Here is a 10,676-nt window from a genome sequence, read left to right as displayed (position 1 = left end):
CTTTCGCATGCGTAAGGACACTTTCATGGAACTTTGTGACTTGCTTTCCCCTGCTCTGAGGCGCATGAATACCAAGATGAGAGCAGCCCTCACAGTTGAGAAGCGAGCGGCGATAACCCTGTGGAAGCTTGCAACGCCAGACAGCTGCCGGTCACTTGGGAATCAATTTGGAGTGGGCAAATCTACTGTTGGGGCTGCTGTGATGCAAGTAGCCCACGCAATCAAAGATCTGCTGATATCAAGGGTAGTGACCCTGGGAAATGTGCAGGTCATAGTGGACGGCTTTGCTGCAATGGGATTCCCTAACTGTGGTGGGGCCATAGACAGAACCCATATCCCTATCTTGGCACCGGAGCACCAAGCCGCCGAGTACATAAACCGCAAGGGGTACTTTTCAATAGTGCTGCAAGCTCTGGTGGATCACAAGGGACGTTTCACCAACATCAACGTGGAATGGCCGGGAAAGGTACATGACACTCGCATCTTCAGGAACTCTGGTCTGTTTCAAAAGCTGCAGGAAGGGACTTTATTCCCAAACCAGAAAATAACTGTTGGGGATGTTGAAATGCCTATATGTATCCTTGGGGACCCAGCCTACCCCTTAATGCCATGGCTCATGAAGCCGTACACAGGCAGCCTGGACAGTAGTCAGGAGCTGTTCAACTGCAGGCTGAGCAAGTGCAGAATGGTGGTAGAATGTGCATTTGGACATTTAAAGGCGCGCTGGCGCAGTTTACTGACTCGCTTAGACCTCAGCAAAACCAATATTCCCACTGTTATTACTGTTTGCTGTGTGCTCCACAATATCTGTGAGAGTAAGTGGGAGACGTTTATGGCGGGGTGGGAGGTTGAGGCAAATCGCCTGGCTGCTGGTTACGCGCAGCCAGACACCAGGGCGGTTAGAAGAGCACAGGAGGGCGCGGTACGCATCAGAGAAGCTTTGAAAACCAGTTTCATGACTGGCCAGGCTACAGTGTGAAAGTTCTCTTTGTTTCTCCTTGATGAAACCCCCCGCCCCTTGGTTCACTCAACTTCTCTGTAACTAACCACCCTCCCCTCCTCCCTTCGATCACCACTTGCAGAGGCAATAAAGTCATTGTTGCTTCACATTCATGCATTCTTTATTCATTCATCACACAAATAGGGGGATGACTACCAAGGTAGCCCAGGAGGGGTGGTGGAGGAGGGAAGGAAAATGCCACACAGCACTTTAAAAGTTTACAACTTTAAAATTTATTGAATGCCAGCCTTCTTTTTTTTGGTGCAATCCTCTGTGGTGGAGTGGCTGGTTGGCCGGTGGCCCCCCCACCGCGTTCTTGGGTGTCTGGGTGTGGAGGCTATGGAACTTGGGGAGGAGGGCGGTTGGTTACACAGGGGCTGTAGTGGCAGTCTGTGCTCCAGCTGCCTTTGCTGCAGCTCAACCATACACTGGAGCATATTGGTTTGATCCTCCAGCAGCGTCAGCATTGAATCCTGCCTCCTCTCATCACGCTGCCGCCACATTTGAGCTTCAGCCCTGTCTTCAGCCCACCACTTACTCTCTCCAGCCCGCCACCTCTCCTCCCAGTCATTTTGTGCTTTCCTGCACTCTGACATTATTTGCCTCCATGCATTCATCTGTGCTCTGTCAGTGTGGGAGGACAGCATGAGCTCAGCGAACATTTCATCACGAATGCGTTTTTTCTTTCTTTCTAATCTTCACTAGCCTCTGGGAAGGAGAAGATCCTGTGATCATTGAAACACATGCAGCTGGTGGAGAAAAAAAGGGACAACGGTATTTAAAAAGACACATTTTATAAAACAATGGCTACACTCTTACAGGGTAAACCTTGCTGTTAACATTACATACATAGCACATGTGCTTTTGTTCATGGTCGCATTTTGCCTCCCCCCACCACGTGGCTATCATCTCACCCCCTGCCTCCCCACCAGCGGGGAACATTTCTGTTGAGCCACAGGCAAACAGCCCAGCAGGAATGGGCTCCTCTGAGTGTCCCCTGAAGAAAAGCACTCTATTTCAACCAGGTGACCATGAATGATATCTCACTCTCCTGAGGATAACACAGAGAGATAAAGAACGGATGTTCTTTGAACGCCAGCAAACATACACTGCAATGCTTTGTTGTACAATGATTCCCGAGAACGAGCTACTGGCCTGGAGTGGTAAAGTGTCCTACCATGGAGGACACAATAAGGCTGCCCTCCCCAGAAACCTTTTGCAAAGGCTTTGGGAGTACATCCTGGAGAGCCGCAAATGCCAGGGCAAATTAATCCTTTCACATGCTTGCTTTTAAACCATGGATAATATTTTAAAAGGTACACTCACCGGAGGTCCCTTCTCCACCTGCCGGGTCCAGGAGGCAGCTTTGGGTGGGTTCGGGGGGTACTGGCTCCAGGTCCAGGGTGAGAAACAGTTCCTGGCAGTCAGGAAAACCGGTTTCTCCGCTTGCTTGCTGTGAGCTATCTACAACCTCATCATCATCATCTTCTTCTTCTTCTTCCCCGAAACCTGCTTCTGTGTTGCCTCCATCTCCATTGAAGGAGTCAAACAACACGGCTGGGGTAGTGGTGGCTGAACCCCCTAAAATGGCATGCAGCTCATCATAGAAGCGGCATGTTTGGGGCTCTGACCCGGAGTGGCCATTCGCCTCTCTGGTTTTCTGGTAGGCTTGCCTCAGCTCCTTAAGTTTCACATGGCACTGCTTTGGGTCCCTGTTATGGCCTCTGTCCTTCATGCCCTGGGAGATTTTGACAAGGGTTTTGGCATTTTGAAAACTGGAATGGAGTTCTGATAGCACAGATTCCTCTCCCCATACAGCGATCAGATCCCGTACCTCCCGTTCGGTCCATGCTGGAGCTCTTTTGCGATTCTGGGACTCCATCATGGTCACCTCTGCTGATGAGCTCTGCATGGTCACCTCTGCTGTTGAGCTCTGCATGGTCACCTGCAGCTTGCCATGCTGGCCAAACAGGAAACGAGATTCAAAAGTTTGCGGTTCTTTTCCTGTCTACCTGGCCAGTGCATCTGAGTTGAAAGTGCTGTCCAGAGCGGTCACAATGGAGCACTCTGGGATAGCTCCCAGAGGCCAATACCGTCGAATTGTGTCCACAGTACCCCAAATTCGAGCCGGCAAGGCCGATTTAAGTGCTAATCCACTTGTCAGGGGTGGAGTAAGGAAATCAATTTTAAGAGCCCTTTAAGTCGAAATAAAGGGCTTCATCGTGTGGACGGGTGCAGGTTTACATCGATTTAATGCTGCTAAATTCGACCTAAAGTCCTAGTGTAGACCAGGGCTCAGACTGTGACAGAGGTTACTTGACTTCTACCAAGTCACAAGATCTCCATTACCACACCGTGCTGTAGTGCTGCTCAGGCCTGACACCCATGGGGCTTAAAGCCTTTTGCAATGCTGCCATGAAATACGATCTCTACATGCAAGCAGTTGGGAGGATTTAACACTACAGGAGATCATTGAGACAAATAGCTTGGGAATTTTCAAAAGCTATAAATCAGGACAGTGTCTCCCAGCAGGGGCTCTCGGTATAAAGAGAGGTTTCAGAGGAACAGCCGTGTTAGTCTGTATTCGCAAAAAGAAAAGGAGTACTTGTGGCACCTTAGAGACTAACCAATTTATTTGAGCATGAGCTTTCGTGAGCTACAGCTCACTCTGATGAAGTGAGCTGTAGCTCACGAAAGCTCATGCTCAAATAAATTGGTTAGTCTCTAAGGTGCCACAAGTACTCCTTTTCTTTTTGGTATAAAGAGACAAAGCCACTCCTCTCCATAAGGGGCACCTCACCTTTGGAATTCACCTTCCTCCTCTCTCCCTGGCTCTCAAATAGGCCAAATCTGAATGTCAGGGCAAGCTGCTAGGCCCCTCTCTTGTGGAGGGAGGGATGATCAGGGTGTGACTTTCCTTGGGTATTGTCCATTTCATATTTTGGGGGGTGGTCAATTGCTGGCTCAGGGAAGTGGCTATTTTTTTTTTTTATGTTAAAGACACCTAGGGCCCAGGATAGAGGCTTTTTGCTGGTTATAAATCTAAAAACATCAGTCAATCTGCACTGGGACTCACTGGGGCAAAAAAGTCACAGCAGCTGTCAATCCTTCTGGAGCAGAAGCCGAGCCAGAGGCACATCATTGGGCTGGAAGAAACACTCACCCTAGCGCAGGATTGAAAAACTGGGTGCATTACATGGGAGGAGGGAACCTCTAGAATCGGCCACTGTCAGAGGCAGTGCACCAAGATGCACCATACATCTGTTCCAATGTGCCACTCCTGAAGTTCTGGTTACTACCCACAACCCAGTAGCTGCTATTAAACTTCATTTAGAGAGTTCGCTGATAACTGCACAGCTTCCTCATCAGTATAGACATCAGCATGATTCATTCCGCTTATTCCACAAGTATCTGGCACCTATTTTAAGAGTGGCATGACTGCACCCTAGAATAATATACATTTATGGGCTCTGAGCTAGCATCACACCATTTGGTCACAATCAATTCACACCCTCTGCAAACCAGCTGTAATAAAACTTTTATTCCAGGTGACCCACAGGGGCAAGCCACTGGTTTCTCCAGCTGGAAGGCGGACCCACACTGCTTTTTCAGCAGCAGTTTCTTTCCTCTCACTCAAGGCTGGTTCAAGTTATCATGTCCGAGTCAGCAGCTAAGACATGCACATTCCAGCTCACAGGGCACCACACTCCCTCCAGCCAGAGACAGCAGCACCCATTGTAATGCGCCCCTAGCTTGCCAGATGCCTACATGGATTGGGTCAGGCATGTGATGACCAGATTCAGTGAATGAAGACTGAGTCCTCTGTCTCTCACCTAGATGTGTGGTTATCCTCCCTGGGATACACTATCCTACGTACTCTATAACTGTCTTTGTGTACCTCCGCTGGTGCTCAGTTTTCACCCTGTAGCCTATCGGTTGTGAGTCTTGGTCATTGTTATTAAATGGCCTCTGTATGTCATTCATCTGCTTGGGCAGGCAGAAGTTAAAGGTCCCAAGCCAGGTTCTCAAACACCAGCCTCCACATTAGGACCTGCAAACTCTGGATGTAAATAATTGCCAGTGCAATTTTGCACCAGCAATGACTTGCAGCCACAGTTCATGTCATTCAGACACCTCAGCCCCGACTGCACCCACAAACCAGTGGTGGACCTAAAGCTCTTAAACTGTGGGACAAAATTCCACCTGTGTTTATTAGTACCCACAATATTGCAGGTGCAAAAACAAAGTCTTGATAAAGGCCAGACTGAAAAATACGACCCCCGGGGCACTTTCCAGCCACCCTGGTCTTCTGACCAGCGTTTCTCCTCTCTCTCAAACTAGCACCACTCCCAAGAGCCAGGGACAGGCGGGGGCTATTTGTACCTGCTGCCAAATTTCCTAACACCCAGCCACTCTCATTGCTGGACAGTTTGAGCTCAAATGCTCTGAGAGTAGGCAAAGGAGGCCTGAACCACACAGGTCTCTCTGCCATGTGGTTTGAAATGCTTGCATAATATCCCTGAGCCAGCTGATAAGGCTGGCCACACACAGGTCAGTCCCATTCTTCCCTATCAGCGATCTGATTCCTTCGCCCCCTACGGTGTTTTGTTACCCGGCTTGTTCTGTTAATAATACAGTACCTTAGTCAGGGAAGCAGCTACCATATCTCTCTCCACGTTAGGGTGTGTGTATCTTTGTGAGGAGGGATCTGTATGTGTGCGCACTGGTGTGTCTCTCTTCCTGTAGCATGTGTCTATGGATAGCACATCTGTGTATGTGTGCTGTGTATGCTGTGTGTATAGCGCATGGCTCTGTGTGTGATGGTGTGTCTCTCTGCCTGTAGCATGTATCTGTGTACGCGTGTTGTGTATGCTGTGTGTACAGTGCATGGATCGGTGTGCGGTGTGTGTCTCTGCTTGAAGCACGTGTGTCTGTGGCTAGTATGTCTGTGTATTGTGTATGCCTGTGTGTATAGCATGTAGCTCTGTGCATGGTCGTGTGTCTCTCTGCCTGCAGCATGTGTGTGTTGTGTATACCTGTGTGTACAGCGCATGGCTCTGTGTGTAGTGCTGTGTATTTGTGTGTGTGACTCTGCATACCTGCGAGTGTGGGTTTCTGTCTTCCCGGTTGCATGTGCACCTGTGGCTAGGATGTGCCTGTTGCCTTGCGAGTTAGCATGTGCCTGTGTGTTGTGGGGTGCGTTGTGGGGTGCGTCTGTGTGAGGCGGTGGGTTTTTTTATGTGCCTCTGTGCAGCTGGCCTCAGGTCTCTCTTCCCGCAGCATGTGCAGACAGGTCGCCCACGGGCCAGCGCCTGCACAGCGTGTCCCGTGGCGTGGGTGCGAGGGCGGCGAACGTGGCCGGCGGGCGAGGTGTCCCCCCAGTGGCCTGGGCCCTGCGTGGGTCAGAAGGGCCGGGGGCGGGTCACGCGTGGAAAGCCGCCGTGCCGGGGAGAGGGAGCCAGCGCGAGCAGAGCTGAGCGGGAAAGCTCAAACAGGCCAGGGCGTGAGCCCCGGGGCCGGCCTGAGCCGGCAGTCGCCCCAAGTACGGCGGGGAGAGCGGGCAGGGCAAGGGGCGGAGCGCTGGGAGGCCGCTGGCAGCAAACATCCCGAGCCGTCAGCTCACCACTTCCTCTGGCTGCTGCGAAACTTCTCAGGCGGCGGCGGCGGCGCGGGACTGTGGCCGGGGCAGCGCCCCGGGGAGCGGCAGGTAAATTGCTGGCGGCCGTGCCAGGGCGTGTGGACGTAGCCGCGGGGCGCCCTCCCCGGTCCCAGCGCGGGGTGCTCCCGGGAAGCGACTCCCCGTTGGAGCGCTGGGTCACCGCGCCCTGTGCACACAGACGGCGGGCTGGCGGAGCGAGCAGCCTGCTTAGCCCTGTTGCTCTGGGACCCCTATTATCCAAGGCGCGCTCCCGGGGCCGGGCGGACATCACCGGGAGCTAGCTAAAGTACTGTCCTCCGTTGGCTAAAGGGAAACTGAGGCACGGCAGCGGCGCTCAGGGGTTTCCCTGAGGTCCCCAGCGCCGGAACCCAGCATGTAGCCTGAGCGCCCTGTCTCGGATCTGTAAACAACACTGAACTTATGCCGCGGGCGCCAGCACTGTGGTCCAGCCCACAGGTCACTCGATTGGGAGGCAGGAGAGCTGGATCTGCCATTGGCCTTGGGAGTGACCTTAGGCACATTACTTCCCCGCTCTGTGCCTCAGTTTCCCCACTCCATTTGCTGGTCCGCTCTATTCCACTATAAAATCTTTGGGCCAGGGATTGTGGAGGGTGCCCAGCATGATGGGGCCTGGAGCTTCATTAGAGCCTCTGGCTGCTACTGGAATCCAAGTAAATAATAAGCTGCTGCTGGTGCTCTGGATTCTGCGCTGTTATTTAGCTGTGAGCTTGGAGAGAGCCATGCACAGGAGAGTCAGAAAGTGAGAGCTGCCTTTCCTGAGCACGGTACTGGGAGGGTGGGGGGTAGGTTAGCTTCATTGTTAAAGTGGCACATGCTGAACCTCTCAGCACAATTGCCCTTGTGTATAATGAACAGCTCCGGGGTTCCTGACTTGGTATTGCTCTGGGGCTGTCTCCACTATGAGCAGTTCAGACAGCAGGGGACGCACCCTCTCCCCTCTGTGAGCTGGCCAAAGGGTCTCCTCCTAATTCCAACAGGAGTGACACAGTATCCCCCATATCCGCCTGGGCCCTTCTCCCATTCCAGTAGCTGGAGCTGAGGGAGGTATGGAAACTGACATGAGCTGTGAAGTAGAGTTTCTTTCTAAATAAAATTTCTTGAGTTTTAAAAGGCAAGGGAGATCTCTCCCAGACCTCAGATGCCTTTGCTGGGACCTGAGCCTGGTGTAACAGGAATCTTTGACCCACAGTTGTTACAAACGTTCTTCTGCATTGGCTGTGCCAGTCAGAGGACCTATCTGGCCTAACCTATATAAAGGATACCAGCATGCTGTCCTGCAGGGATCCTAGTTCAACACTCAACTCATACTCAGGTTCTTTGATCTTATATCTTGACTTTGAGTAAGGCTTTTGATACTATCTTGCATGACCTTCTCCTAAAACAAACTAGGGGAAATGCAACCTAGATGGAGCTACTATAAGCTGGGTGCATAATTGGTTGGAAAACAGAGAGTAGCTTTCAGTGGTTCACACTCAAGCTGGAAGGGCATATTGCGAGGCGTCTCACAGGGATCAGTTCTGAGTCCGGTTTTGTTCAATATCTTCATCAGTCATGTAGATAGTGGCATAGAGAATACACTTATAAAGTTTATGGACGACACCAAGCTGGGAGGGGTTGCAAGTGCATTGGAGGATAGGATTAAAATTCAAAAATGATCTGGACAAACTAGAGAAATGGTCTGAAGTAAATAGGATGAACTTCAATAAGGACAAATGCAAAGTACTCCACCTAGGAAGGAACAATCTGTTGCACACATCCAAAATGGGAAATGACTGCCTGGGAAGGAGAACTGTGGAAAGGGATGGGGGGGGGGGTTATAGTGGATCACAAGAGAAATATGAGTCAACAGTGTAACACTGTTGCAAAAAAAAAAAAAAGCAAACAAACATTCTGGGATGTATTAGCATGAATATTGTAAGCCAGGGGTTCTCAACCAGGGCATATGTACCCCTGGGGGGGGGGGTACACAGAGGTCTTCCAGAAGGTACAATAACTCCTAGATATTTGCCTAGTTTTACAGTAGGCTATATAAAAAGCACTACCAAAGTCAATACAAACTAAAATTTCATACGACTTGTTTGCTCTATATACTATACACTGAAATATAAATACAATATTTATATTCCAACTGATTTATTTTATAATTATATTGTAAAAAGGAGAAAGTAAGCAATTTTTCACTAATAGTGTGCTGTGACACTTTTGTATTTTTATGTCTGATTTTGTAAGCAAGTAGTTTAAGTGAGGTGAAACTTGGGTAGGCAAGACAAGTCAGACTCCTGAAAGGGGTACAGTAGTCTGGAAAGGTTGAGAGCCACTGTTGTAAGCAAGACACAAGCAGTAATTCTTCTGCTTTACTCTGTGCTGGTTAGGCCTCAACTGGAGTATTGTGTCCAGTTCTGGGCACCACATTTCAGGAAAAATGTGGACAAATTGAAGAAAGTCCAGAGAAGGGGTAACAAAAGTGATTTAAAGGTTTAGAAAACATGACCTGTGAAGGACGACTGAAAAAATTGGATTTGTTTAGTCTGGAGAAGAGAAGACTGCGGGGATGGGGGTTGTGGGGGGGAGAAGACATGATAACACTTTTCAAGTACATAAAAGGTTGTTTACAAGGAGGTGGGAGGTAAATTGTTGTCCTTAACCTCTGAGGATAGGACAAGAAGCAATGGGCTTAAATTGCAGCAAGGGAGGTTTAGGTTGGACATTAGGAAAAACTTCCTGTCAGGATGGTTAAGAACTGGAATAAATTGCCAAGGGACGTTGTGGAATCTCCGTCATTGGAGATTTTTAAGAGCAGGTTAGACAAACACCTGTCAAGGATGCTCTAAAAAATACTTAGTCCTGCCATGAGTGCCGGGGACTGGACTAGATGACCTCTCAAGGTCCCTCCCAGTCCTATGATTCTATGCTTCCTGGAATGATAGGGGCTGGTCACACTGTGAAGGCAACGTGTGTAGGCCCTGCCCAAGGGGGAAGAGGATGGGGATGGGGATGTCTGGCTTCCATTTCTGAGTCCCCCCGCACTACAAAATTTCATTCCCAGTTTGCAGCACTGGTGTTCAGGGCAGAGTTTTGTGACATAGTGCTGGACGTGCCAGAGCCCAGGCTGCACTGGTGCTTGCATTTATGGCTAGCAGCAGTGCTGCAGAACAGATACAAAACATTGTGTTGACCAGGCCTCTGGGGCTGATCCGGGAGTAGCTTGGTGCACCGGAGAGGTGCAGCCATCTCTAAGCCAGGTCATTCATCAAGCAGAGGCAGGGCACCTCAGGCTCCCAAAAGGAGGCTGGAGAGAGACTCGAGAGTTGGGAATAGCAGGAGCAGGGCTGCCGAGCCTTCAGCCAATCTGAGTGGCTAAACACTCTTCGGTGCTTTAGGGTTTTGTTGATGAAAATCTGCCTTTTCCCTCAGGGTACTGGAACATGGGTCAGAACAAGAGCTTTGCTGAGCATGAGGATTTCAGTTCACAGGGAGTCACAAGATCTAGAGATGGGGTTGAGCCATACATTTTAGCTCCAATGTTGGGGGTGGGTGCAAATCCCAAGGCTGCTGGTTCCAGCCAGTCTCTAGTTAGAACTTTTATTATCAGTTTCACACAGACAATTCTCAGTAAGGAGTGATGCCCCACAGCTCCAAGCAATATTCAGCCAAAGCCTCCAAGATTCACAGGGCTGCCACCTCAAATCTTCAAGCAGCCCAGGCTGCCTGGAGAATCTTCCCAAAGGGCTTGCAAGCTTTGGTAAAGAATACAGCAAGCCCAGTCTGAGTTTCAGATCAGTCAAAAAGAAAAATGTAAGCAGAGGAGTTGTGCCAGGTTGATTATACAGCTTTTACAGAGATCTAGCCAGAGTTCACGAGAGCCATCAATTAAATATAGCCTGTGTAGAAACATGGAACCTATTCAAATCACCAGAAAAGCTCTCAGACTATAGGAAGGAATCATCCCTGTACAGAGATCAGCTGGTATCAAATAGGATCATCAATGCTTATTAG

At 50.0% G+C, this 10,676-nt stretch overlaps 1 protein-coding gene and 1 long non-coding RNA gene across 2 annotated transcripts in view; one reads left to right on the top strand and one right to left on the bottom strand.

Moving 5' to 3' along the window:
- Positions 1–1,230: 1,230 nt before the first annotated feature.
- Positions 1,231–6,826, bottom strand: LOC125641653 (uncharacterized). Its single transcript, XR_012669643.1, has 3 exons — positions 6,624–6,826; positions 2,327–2,960; positions 1,231–1,749 (listed from the first exon to the last, which is right to left on the bottom strand). It is a non-coding gene; the product is annotated as an uncharacterized LOC125641653 (long non-coding RNA).
- The window catches only part of KIAA0040 (KIAA0040 ortholog), a 24,279-nt gene continuing 19,960 nt past the window's right edge, over positions 6,358–10,676 (top strand). The window contains exon 1 of the mRNA XM_048861929.2: positions 6,358–6,707. The gene's annotated coding sequence lies outside the window, so the exon portion shown is untranslated. The remainder of the gene's footprint in view (positions 6,708–10,676) is intronic.

Source organism: Caretta caretta, chromosome 8, assembly GCF_965140235.1.
Source record: "Caretta caretta isolate rCarCar2 chromosome 8, rCarCar1.hap1, whole genome shotgun sequence".
Classification (NCBI taxonomy): Eukaryota; Metazoa; Chordata; order Testudines; family Cheloniidae; genus Caretta; species Caretta caretta.
The sequence above is the reverse complement of the archived record's forward strand: the minus strand, read 5'-3'. Positions and strand labels throughout refer to the sequence as shown.